Source organism: Agelaius phoeniceus, chromosome 17 (assembly GCF_051311805.1).
Source record: "Agelaius phoeniceus isolate bAgePho1 chromosome 17, bAgePho1.hap1, whole genome shotgun sequence".
Lineage (NCBI taxonomy): Eukaryota > Metazoa > Chordata > Aves > Passeriformes > Icteridae > Agelaius > Agelaius phoeniceus.
The window spans coordinates 2,791,863-2,804,087 of NC_135281.1; positions in this window are offsets into that span (position 1 = coordinate 2,791,863).

Here is a 12,225-nt window from a genome sequence, read left to right on the forward strand (position 1 = left end):
GCTGCCTCCAAGGCCAAGCTGGCCTAGAGCAGCACTCAGGGCCTTAAGATGGTTCTGCCCAGAAAAAGCATCAGATGCCAGGCTGATCCAGATCCCAAAGGCTTCAAGTTACAGGCCCCAAGGTGGAGCTGATGGATGTATGCAGCTCCTTACAGTGCACCTCGGGCAGTGTCAACACACCCACCTAACAACACAATGACCCCTAGAGGGAAAGGGCTACCCCCAAAGCCTTTATCTTCAGAAGAACTCTATCTGAGGGCTTAAAAGAAAAGAAAGTGAAACTCAACATCCAGACAATGAGAAGTGTCTGCACGGAGAGTTAAAATCAGCCACTTAAAAAATGCTGCCAGAGTCCCTGGCAGGTGCAAAGATGGCAAAGAGGGAATCCATTCAGCACAATGCAGAGTCCCACAGGCTTTCATTTACCTGGCCTTTTCCTTCTCTAGAGCATTGACAGAAGCCTGCAATTCTGAATTTTGCGGTGCCACTTCTTCCCATTGACTCCTTTCCCTCTCCAAGTTCTGCAGATGCACTTGAAGCTCCTTGTTCTGATGTTGTGCCTCCTCCAGCAGCTTCTGGGTCTGCTCAAGCTCCAACAGCTTCTCCCTGGACTCTTCCTGGGCCTCCCTCACATCTTGCTGGGCTCTCTGTGCAGTCCTTTCCTGGCACTCTTGGGAGGCTGCCAGCTGAGATGTCAACTCTGCCACCTCCAGTCAAACAGAACAAAGCAGTCAGAGGCTACAGCCACAGCTTCTCACACTCAGCCACAGCACAGGCTGTGAGCAAAGGTAAAGGACAACTTTCCACTCCTCCCTGTCCTGAGAGCACCAGATTCACAAAGGACATGGACAACTTGTTTCAGTCTCTATGTGGCCCACCCGCAAGGGCACCTGAGAAAGCACCTGCCAAAGCAAGGCTAGCAAGAAGAGGCCAGCAGGAATCCATGCTGCTGCTTGCTGGCCAGCAGCACAGAGGACTAGCCCAGCTGTCCAGAGCAGCAGCTGACATTCAGCAGAGCCCTGAGTGTCCTTCAGAGCAGCTGCCATGGAGCCCCCAGAGCACGAGACAGCCCCAGGGCTCACCCCAGCAGCTGCTGCTCTGCCATGGAAAAGCAAGAAGGCCACAGACCCCTCGCTGCATGACTGCAGTGCCACTGCTCTTTCACTCACCTGCTTTTCTAGAGCCTCCCTCTGCTCAAGGAGGAGATTCCTTTCCTCTTTGAGGCCTTGTAGCTCTTCCTCGTGCCTCCTCTGAGCTGCCTGGGCTTCTCTGCGAGCTCCCTGCAGCTCATCTTGCAGATTTGCCTTGATGGTCTGGCAACAAAACACAGAGCAACTTCCTTGGACCTGCCCTCAGGCTCAGCTTTTTCCACTTGCTGCCTCAAAATGCCATTCCCTCAGCTGCTTCTTTTGGCTGCTCTACCCAGCTCTGCTTCCACTGCAAGCCTTCCTTCCTGGGGCTGAGCTCTGGAGCTTACCAGGCTCTGTGCTCCCAGGGCCTGAAGCAGCCCTTGCTTCCTCAGTCCCAGGAGCTGCCTTTTGTGCCCTTGTCACTGCCCTGCCCTCTGTTGCCTGCCTACTCACACTTACCTGCCCCTTCTCCTGCTGCTCTGTCACCTCCTGCCTGAGCTGCTGCACCTGCTGGCGGGCTTGGCTGAGCTCTCCCTGAGTTTGGAGCAGTGCCTCTGATAAAGCATTCTTCTCCTTCTGCTCTTCCAGCAGGACCTGCACAGGAGGAAAGAGCAGAGGGCTTCACGCTCCTCCTGCAGCATCCGTGTGGCAATGGGCAAAGACTGATGGGCTCACGTGCTCTCAGAGCACTTGGCTGCTGCTCCCCTGGGCCACTGCCTGCCCTGGGGGAGACACAGCTTCCCAGGAAGTGACTTAAAACACAGCCCAGAAGACATCTCTGCGTTACTGTTCAGAAATACTCCAGGCAAGCCTGGAAAGATTTTTCTCTTGTCAGCGTTCCTGCTGCACCCTTCCCATGCCCACAAAAGAAAAGTCCTACAAACTCACCTTGGCCATGAACATCTACCAGTACACACCAAAAGGGCAGCAGAAGGAGAACAGTGAAGATACCCTGAGGTGCATCTTAGAACAACAGAGCACAAGAGCAGCACAAAAATCTCAGCTGACAGCTGATGTTTCTGCCTGGCTTCCTATGAGAGGGCTCATTCCTGGGGCCAAAGACAGCCCCGTTCAGCTTTCACCTCCCCTAATTCAATGCAGGAGACACAGAGGGCATGCTCCACACAGCCCCATATCCTGCCATCTCCCACAGCTCCAGCCTTGCAAAAAACCACACCAGCTCTCCTCTCACAATCATTACCTCTTGCTTGGCATTCTCAAATCTCTTTAGCTCTTCTTGTTGGGCCAGCAGGGTGGCAACTTTCTGCCTCATCTCAAACAGCACCTTCTTGTGCTCCTGCTCTCTCTCTGCCTTCTCTTTTTCCCATTGCTCCAGCGTCTCCTCCATCTCTGCACGGTGCCTTTCACGCTCACTTGCCTGAGGAGGGGAGGAAAAATTTGCAAGATGAAGCCCCAGGCAAGCTCCTGGCTGAAAGATGTGAAGCTCCATCCCTCCCACAACCCCCAACTGGAAAAGACAACAGCACTGGCTTTCTGCACTCCAGAAGCTGTGTCCTGTCAGGGAATTCAAAAGGAGGCTCAGCAGGTGCAAGAATCACAGACTTGTGGAATCTCTTCTGCTGGCAAAGACCTTCCCAAGCACCGAGTCCAAGCACTCAGAGGAGGAGGTGTCACCTTCCCCTCTCTGATGCCCCAGTCACAAGGACTGAAGGACCAGGAACAAGGGGCCTGTTCCATTTGCTTCCAGCCCAAAGCTAATCCCTCTGTCCACCATGGAAGCACAGGGAGAAAGGAAACGAGTTCCCACGCTTGCAGCCAGCAGCACTGTTGGCATCTGCTCCACGCTGGCATCTGCTCCACGCTGGCATCTGCTCTGTGGCAGGTGGCACTCGGGGATGATCCTGCCCTGGGCTGCCGCGCTTTGGGTGGGCACTGCCCAACCTGCTCTGGAACTCCTCTTACACCCTCACTGAAGCCATGGCTGCCTTTACTGTCCCAGCACCATCCTGGGGGCCTTCACACTCCTCCAAGTCTCAGCTGCTGGCTCTGCTGCCCGGCCCAGCAGCGGGAGGCCTCTGGCAGAGGATTGCTGCCCTTTCACACCCTCAGCCTCTGCTTGTGCTGCACCAACCCACAGGGCTGGCTTGGACAATTCAGAAGCATATTGTCCCCTACCAGGTCTTGCAGGAGCTTCTTTATTTCCAGTTGCTGAGCAGTTCCCTGAAGCCTGAGGCTTTCCTGATGCTGCTGCTCTGCCTGCAGGAGCTGTTGAGCTGTGTCTTCCTGTTCCTGCCTCCTGAGAGCTCTCGCTGCTTCCAGCTCACCTTGCAGGCACTTCACTTCTCCTGCAAACATGACCAACAGCAAGATTCACATTCTTGACTGACTTTACTGACCACAGGCCCTTTCAGTGCCTCCAGCCCTACCATTCCTCAGAAGTTCTGTGGACAGAGACAGCTTTACAGGGTGCTCAGCTTCTCTAGTCAGGGGCAGCAGCACAAACAAAGCACACAAGGTTCTCACCTTCTATCACCACTTTGTCCTGTGTGACTGTGAGCACTCGAGCTTCCAGATGGTTCCTGGTGATCTCCAGCTGTGATATCTGCTGCTGAGCAGCAAACAGCCTGGATTGCAGGCTCTCCTTTGCTGACCTACAAGTTGCAAAGATGGACAGACGTGAGTTGCTTGCTCCAGACACCCACAGCCGGTTATTCCAGGACGACGTGGCTCAAGATCCCCACGCCTGAGGATGGAAAATGCCTCAGCTGGAAACTCCTCCTGAGAAGGCACATCTGGGCCATTTCCAGAGCAGAGCAGGGCCTCTGAGGGACTGCCCAGGCCTTCCTTATGGCCTGCCCTAGCACAGGCAGCCCAGCCCAACTTGGCCTCAACAGCCAAACCTTCACTTGCTGCTCCTGACCTATGACTCTGGGTAGCTGTGCCCAAACAGGCTGGAGCAACAAGCAAAAGCCCAGCCCCTGCTCACAGCCCTTCTCTCAGCAGCACTTCCAAGCTGCTTTGCAGGGGGACAGAACAGACTCTTGTCCTGGCTGACTCCTGACTTTTTAATGCTCTTGATAATGGACAGAAAGGTACATCATCTTCCAGACACCCGGGATTTAACGAGGCTTCAGAACTACTTTGCAGATACAGTAAAATCTCATGGTCATGGCAGCACCTGTGAAAAATCAGATCACCCTTTTTTCCGAGCAACAACTACCTCGATGCAGAGACTGCAGTTTCAACTCTTGCAAGGTCCAGGAGTAGACTTGCTGCCTTTATTTGAGTGTTGCTGAACAAGCAGGCAGTAGCCCAAGGGACTTGTCCTTCTTTACACAGTGAGAGAGACCATGCAAAGGCACCTTGGCAGGTTTGGTAGCTGGGTGCCCACCAACAATCAGCAAGAATGTCCAGAGGCTGTTGAGAATTCCAAAGAGCTTTCCCTGCTGCTCTCTAACCAGCTCTAGGTCTTGTCCCACACTTCTCAAGAGTGTGCTTGGAAGCAGAAATGCCTCAAGATGGTCAGCAGGAGCATCTGGCTTCACCCTGAATGGCAGCGTGCTACTCCCAATGTGCCAAGGTAAGAGCCTGGAATGCTGAAGATGAGGCTTCCTGGTCTGAAGGTCAGGATCATGTCAAGCTACACAGAAGGAACAAGGGATGTTCAATGCCCAGAACGAGGAACCAAACCCAAGAGAAACTTGAGGTTTCACTCAGCATCTGCATGGTTTAACTACTCCTCAGTTCAGGGCTGGCTGGATTGCTTTTGACATCCCACAGGAGTGTGCTCGGTGGCACAAACAGGAGCCCAAGGCTCACGAGAGCTTTGCTGGCTTCACATGACAGAAAAACAACCCTCACATTGTGGCTTTTTTTTTTTTTCCCTGAGACTCTTCCATATTGTGTCCACGGAATGTAAAACCATCTGAAAAGTTTCAACTCCCTGCCTTTACCTGGTCTCCTCCAGCTGCCTGGCAAGGTCTTGTCGGAGCCACTCGGTGGCTGCCAGTCGTCCCTCAAGGTCAGCCTTCTGGGCCAGCAGCTCCTCCTCTCGCCACACCTGGGCCACTTCATGCCCTTGGCCAGAGGATTCCTGGCTCAGCTGCCCCAGACACCAGCTCGATGACTCTTCTTCCTTGGAAACCTGCAAGTGGGACAAGGTACAGCTGGAGCCCTTCCTCGGGAGCCCTGTGCAGAGCCAGCCAGTGCCACCTCACAGGGAACCAGAGGACAAGGAGCACCTGTGCCCTGGCCTCAAAGTTTCACAGCATCTGCCCCATGCAGCTCTGATAGCCTGGCCTGCCAAAAGCCTCTGGCACTGTTCCCTTGGAAGTGCTGTGGCAGGCCCTGCTGCCTTGCCTGGGCCCAGACAGCTCCTTCCCAACAAACATCCCTACTGCAAACTCTGTGTTGTCACCCAAAACCACTGCATCTTCCATAACTGCCAATATAATTGACTCTAAGCACCAGCTGTGCTGAACATTTTCAGCCATTACTCCAAAACTCAACTGGCATTAGTCCATCACTCTGCTCACCGGCTCCATTCCTTCCCACACCCAATCCAAACCCCCATGTGTTGCCTCTTCATGTGTGGGCACAGGAGAAGCAGCTCCCCATGCCCAGCTTTTGGCCTGGAGCTGCTTTGAACAGCAAGCTCCAGAGCTGGATCAGTCATTCTGGGTGTGCCAGGAATCAGTCTGGCAGTCAGTGGCCTCTGGCTGGAGCCAGGCAGACAGACAAGGCTCTTTACCCAAGCAGGCCTGCACTGACAGGGATAGAGACCCACCTCTTCATGGGAAAAATCACTTGAATAATTCAGGGACACTGGAGTGGACTGAAGGACAATGCCAGTGTCTGCCGGGATCTTTTCCTGCAGGATATCCAAGTGTTGCTTCAGAACCCCTTTGGCCAGTTCACTCTTGTTCAGTGCAGCACTCAGTACTTGAGTCTTGTCCCTCGATTTCTTCAAAGCAGCAGCCTCATGCTCCAAATCTTCTTGCAACTCTTCCCTCTCCACTTGTAATTCTTGATTATTTCCCTTATGATTGCTCATCTCAGGTGCATGCATTTGATTCTTCTTTTCCAGATATCTCATCTGCTGCTGGTACAATTCCCTTTCATGCTGCCAAAACAGGGAGAAAAAGGGTCACTCATTCCCTCTCTTGCTTTGCTTTTCATACCAGATCTGGACTCCTGCTGCAAGGGCAGGCACAGGCTGCCCCTCTCTCTCAGCCTCTCAGCATGCTGCAGAGCTTTGCTGGGCCCCCCTCCCCTTGATGCTGCGTCTTTCCCAGCTCACTCAGCCCATCCCAGCTTCCCTTCTGCCCTTGCCTGACCTCCTGCAGCTCCACTCCAGGGCTCCTTTGGGGAGGAGCTGCCAGAACTGCAGCCAGGATTTCAAGTGCCCGCTAAGCAGGATTCAGGCAGTGCCACGAGGATGTGCTCTCCATCAGGGAGGAAGGGAAGAGCAAACAGCCACAGCCTTTCATTCCCTGGGGCTGGGCTGACAGCAGTGCTTTTCCACCTCTCCTGTGTAGAGTTCCCATGGCTCCATGCCCCAGAGCCCCACTGCCCTCTCTGGGAGCAGCAATGGCCAGATCAGTCTGTCATTCTCTGCTGCCACTCAGGACCAGTTCTCCCCTTGCAGGCACACGTCCTGCTGGGGATCAGACCTTGGCTTTCCTCTCCTCTCTCCCCACTGGCTGCTCTCCCATGGCCAAGGCCAAACACCTTTCTATTAACAGCAAACTTTGTGTTCTCCTCCCTCTTTCCACATCCAGATATTTAGAAAGCTGAACATGGCATTGGACACCAGGAATTCCCCAAACCATGCAATGTCAATAGGGACACTGAGGACATTGAGAACTAAAGGTTCTAGAGCACAGAAGCCCAGCAGGGAGGATAATCAGCAGCCTCAGCAATAACTGGCTTTGCCATGACTACAACATCTTCTCCTCTTTTTTCAGAAAAATGAAATTGGAAAAGTTAAAATGGAAAAGGATGCTTCTTAGAAATATGGACACAAGGCCTAACCCTAGGTATAAAATGGCGCTCTGTGGCATCTGCCAATCTCACCAGCACATCTTTCCTTTCCTCCTGCAGGCTCTGCAATTCATTCTCCAGAGAATGACGAAGAACCACATCCTCTTCCTTCACAGCAATGGCATCTTTCTTCTGGGAATTTTTTAGAGAGATTTTCTGGTGTTCTGCCCTCAACATTGCTGGAGGAGGGGAGGGGAAGGAGGAGGGGAAAAGAAAAGTCAAGTTAAACTGATGTGCATCCTGCAGAGACAACAGCACTGTCTTCTCTACCTGCCTGTGTTTGCCAGGCCCTAAGCCCACAAAGGCTCCAAAGCTGACAGAAATGAAGGAAACTTCCGGGCAGAGAAAAAGGCAGGAATGAAAGGGGCAAGGATAAGAGGGATAGAAAAGTGTGTTTGCTCTTGGCCTTGTGCAGAGTGAGCAATCTAAGAGAGACAAAGCACAGGGGATGCCTGTGCAGCCCTGCTCCAGAGAGGCCAATAGCCTGGAGGCTCTGGCAGGCCCTGGAGTTTGGGGGGAATGGAGCTGAGGCATCCAGCTACAGCTCCTTAGCACAGACACGGAGCCTGAGAGGCACCAGCTGTGCACGGGATCAGCCCTAGCACAGCCAGAGGGCACTGCCAGCCACAGCACCTTTCTCAAGAGAAAGCTTTCACTGGCACGTGGATGGAGAAATCTCCTGCTGGCTGTTTCTCTCTTCTGCCATCTCTGGGCACTTTTCCTCTGCGAGGCATCAGTGAGATCCCCACAGGTCAGACAGCATGGGGCAGTGGATGGGAGAGGAGAAGCTGTACCTTGCTCACTTTGCTCCAGCTGTTTCAGCAGCTCCTTATTGCGAGCCCTGAGATTGTCTCTCTGAGCCTGTCTCTTCCTCAGCTCCAGCTCCATGGCCTTACACTGTGTGGCAATGTCCACTGAGATTTCCTCAGAGCTCTGGAGCCTCACAAGCAGCTCAGACTCCTCAGTTTCCAATTGCTTCTGTCGAGTTTCCAAGAAAGCTGCCTTCTCCTTCACTGCCTCCAGCAGGGCCCAGGCCTGGAAGATGGATGCACAGAGCCTCAGGGACAGGCCTGCTCCTGAGGCTGCACAGCGGGCCACAGGGAGAGCAATGAAGGAGAAATGACTTCAAGCCAAACCCAGAAGGCACAGAAGCAAGGATGCCAATGGAGACAAATGGAGAGAAAACAGGGAAAGGGAGGCAATGGGCATCCTTGGGCTGCAGCTCTGAACAGCAGCTGAACTGGCTGTGCTGGAAGTGCCCTGCCCAGCCTGCCACAGCCACCTCTGTGTCCCCACATTGCTCAGTGCCTGGCACAGGCACCAACTCTGTCTGGGACAACACTGCCAACAGAGGGACAGAGAAGCTCCAGAGGAGTCTGCTGCTGCTTCTCCTCCCACATTTCCTGCTGGGACCCGGGAGAAAATGGGGGAAAACTTCTGCAGCAGAGACCAGATCCAGCCTCAGCCTCAGGGTGCAGCAGCAGCCCCGGGCAGAACACGACAGCTGTGGATGCTGCTGGCAGGGGAAAGAGGCTGGGGCCTCCAAGGCAAAGGTGCTGTTGTGTGTCCCTGGAGAAGAGGATGCCACTGTACAGCTTACCTGTGTGTTGAGCCCCAGCAGTTCTCTTCTATGCTCAGAATAGAGCTGCTCTGTCTCCTGAAGAGCAGATTGACACTGAGACACCTGATTGTGCAGTGCCAGGTTCTGCTCTTCCAGTGTCCTGAGGCACACCTTCTTTTCTTCAAGAGACAGAATCAGCCTAGAAGGAAAGCAAGCAACTCATTACTAAATGATATCACCTTTTATCAACTCTTAGGACTCACACCACCTCAGGGGGAAACTGCTCTGCCTGATGAGGTTTCTCTAGACAACTTGGCTGTTTAGACTTGACTGTTCCCCCTGCAGTCCCTGACCAGCATGTGCCTACTCTGCTTTTGTCCCAGAATGAACAGCGAGTTCCTGCCTCCATGCCATACGTTCTTTCTGAGCTGGGAATGTGAATACAAACCTAACAAAGTCTTGCAATGAAGACATTAGGGGAGAGGAACAATTTTCTTCTGACTAACCAGGCTCCAAAGCAGGGAGGCTTGGTCAGCATGGAAGAGACATTTCCTTCCCCCATCTTACACATCCAGGTAGCAGGAGCAGCACCCTAGAGCCAGGGAATCTCTGGCAAGTTCCCGAAGATTTACCAGCACCCATCCTACTTTCAGCTGGAGAAACAAAGGCCAAAAGGGCAACTGAGGCTTGGAGCACAAACTGATGGAAGATGCAGAAGGCTCCAGGCAAGCAGGAGTGCCCTGCATTTGCTTTGTCTTCTTCTTGGAGGAAGAATCCTGTGGCACTGAAGCCTGGCAGGATTTGATCAGCTACATGAGCCCCCCATAGCTTGGTCCTGTTCCTTGCATTCTTTGCACAGTCAGAAATGCCTGTGACTGTGCAGGGTGGCAGGGACCCTGCTTGACCCCCTGCAGGCAGCGGGGGACATTGGATGAGGAACCATGCAACAGAGACATTCTTGTTTCTGGGCTGCCTCCAAGGCCAAGCTGGCCTAGAGCAGCACTCAGGGCCTTAAGATGGTTCTGCCCAGAAAAAGCATCAGATGCCAGGCTGATCCAGACCCCAAAGGCTTCAAGTTACAGGATCCAAGGTAGAGCTGATGGATGTATGCAGCTCCTTACAGTGCACCTCGGGCAGTGTCAACACACCCACCTAACCACACAATAACCCCTAGAGGGAAAGGGCTTCCCCAGAAGACTTTGTCTTCAGAAAAACTCTATCTGAAGGCTTGAAAGAAAAGAAAATGAAACTCAGCATTCAGATAATGAGACGTGTCTGCACGGGGAGTGCAGAACCTGCCATGTAGGAAATGCTGCCAGAGCCCCTGGCAGGTGCAAAGATGGCAAAGAGGGAATCCATTCAGCACAATGCAGAGTCCCACAGGCTTTCATTTACCTGGCCTTTTCCTTCTCTAGAGCATTGACAGAAGCCTGCAATTCTGAATTTTGCTGTGCCACTTCTTCCCATTGAATCCATTCCCTCTCCAAGTACTCCAGATGCACTTGCAGCTCCTTGTTCTGATGTTGTGCCTCCTCCAGCATCTTCTGGATCTTCTCAAGCTCCAACGGCTTCTGCCTGGACTCTTCCTGTGTCTCCCTCACATCTTGCTGGGCTCTCTGTGCAGTCCTTTCCGGGCACTCTCGGGAGGCTGCCAGCTGAGATGTCAACTCTGCCACCTCCAGTCAAACAGAACAAAGCAGTCAGAGGCTACAGCCACAGCTTCTCACACTCAGCCACAGCACAGGCTGTGAGCAAAGGTAAAGGACAACTTTCCACTCCTCCCTGTCCTGAGAGCACCAGATTCACAAAGGACATGGACAACTTGTTTCACTCTCTAAGTGGCCCACCAGCAAGGGCACCTGAGAAAGCACCTGCCAAAGCAAGGCTAGCAAGAAGAGGCCAGCAGGAATCCATGCTGCTGCTTGCTGGCCAGCAGCACAGAGGACTAGCCCAGCTGTCCAGAGCAGCAGCTGACATTCAGCAGAGCCCTGAGTGTCCTTCAGAGCAGCTGCCATGGAGCCCCCAGAGCACGAGACAGCCCCAGGGCTCACCCCAGCAGCTGCTGCTCTGCCATGGAAAAGCAAGAAGGCCACAGACCCCTGGCTGCATGACTGCAGTGCCACTGCTCTTTCACTCACCTGCTTTTCTAGAGCCTCCCTCTGCTCAAGGAGGAGATTCCTTTCCTCTTTGAGGCCTTGTAGCTCTTCCTCGTGCCTCCTCTGCGCTGCCTGGGCTTCTCTGCGAGCTCCCTGCAGCTCCCCTTGCAGCTCTGCCTCCACACGCTTCCAGGTGATCTGCAGCTGAGCCATCTGCTGCTGAGCAGCAAACAGCCTGGATTGCAGGCTCTCCTTTGCTGACCTACAAGTTGCAAAGATGGACAGACGTGAGTTGCTTGCTCCAGACACCCACAGCCGGTTATTCCAGGACGACGTGGCTCAAGATCCCCACGCCTGAGGATGGAAAATGGCTCCGCCGGAAACTCCTCCTGAGAAGGCACATCTGGGCCATTTCCAGAGCAGAGCAGGGCCTCTGAGGGACTGCCCAGGCCTTCCTTATGGCCTGCCCTAGCACAGGCAGCCCAGCCCAACTTGGCCTCAACAGCCAAACCTTCACTTGCTGCTCCTGACCTATGACTCTGGGTAGCTGTGCCCAAACAGGCTGGAGCAACAAGCAAAAGCCCAGCCCCTGCTCACAGCCCTTCTCTCATCAGCACTTCCAAGCTGCTCTGCAGGGGGACAGAACAGACTCTTGTCCTGGCTGACTCCTGACTTTTTAATGCTCTTGATAATGGACAGAAAGGTACATCATCTTCCAGACACCCGGGATTTAACGAGGCTTCAGAACTACTTTGCAGATACAGTAAAATCTCATGGTCATGGCAGCACCTGTGAAAAATCAGATCACCCTTTTGTCTGAACAACAACTACCTGGATGCAGAGACTGCAGTTTCAACTCTTGCAAGGTCCAGGAGTAGACTTGCTGCCTTTATTTGAGTGTTGCTGAACAAGCAGGCAGTAGCCCAAGGGACTTGTCCTTCTTTACACAGTGAGAGGGACCATGCAAAGGCACCTTGGCAGGTTTGGCAGCTGGGTGCCCACCAACAATCAGCAAGAATGCCCAGAGGCTGTTGAGAATTCCAAAGAGCTTTCCCTGCTGCTCTCTAACCAGCTCTAGGTCTTGTCCCACACTTCTCAAGAGTGTGCTTGGAAGCAGAAATGCCTCAAGATGGTCAGCAGGAGCCTCTGGCTTCACCCTGAATGGCAGCGTGCTACTCCCAACGTGCCAAGGTAAGAGCCTGGAATGCTGAAGATGAGGCTTCCTGGTCTGAAGATCAGGATCATGTCAAGCGACTCAGAAAGGAACAAGGGATGTTCAATGCCCAGAACGAGGAACCAAACCCAAGAGAAACTTGAGGTTTCACTCAGCATCTGCATGGTTCAACTACTCCTCAGTTTAGGGCTGGCTGGATTGCTTTTGACATCCCACAGGAGTGTGCTCGGCGGCACAAACTGGAGCCCAAGGCTGACGAGA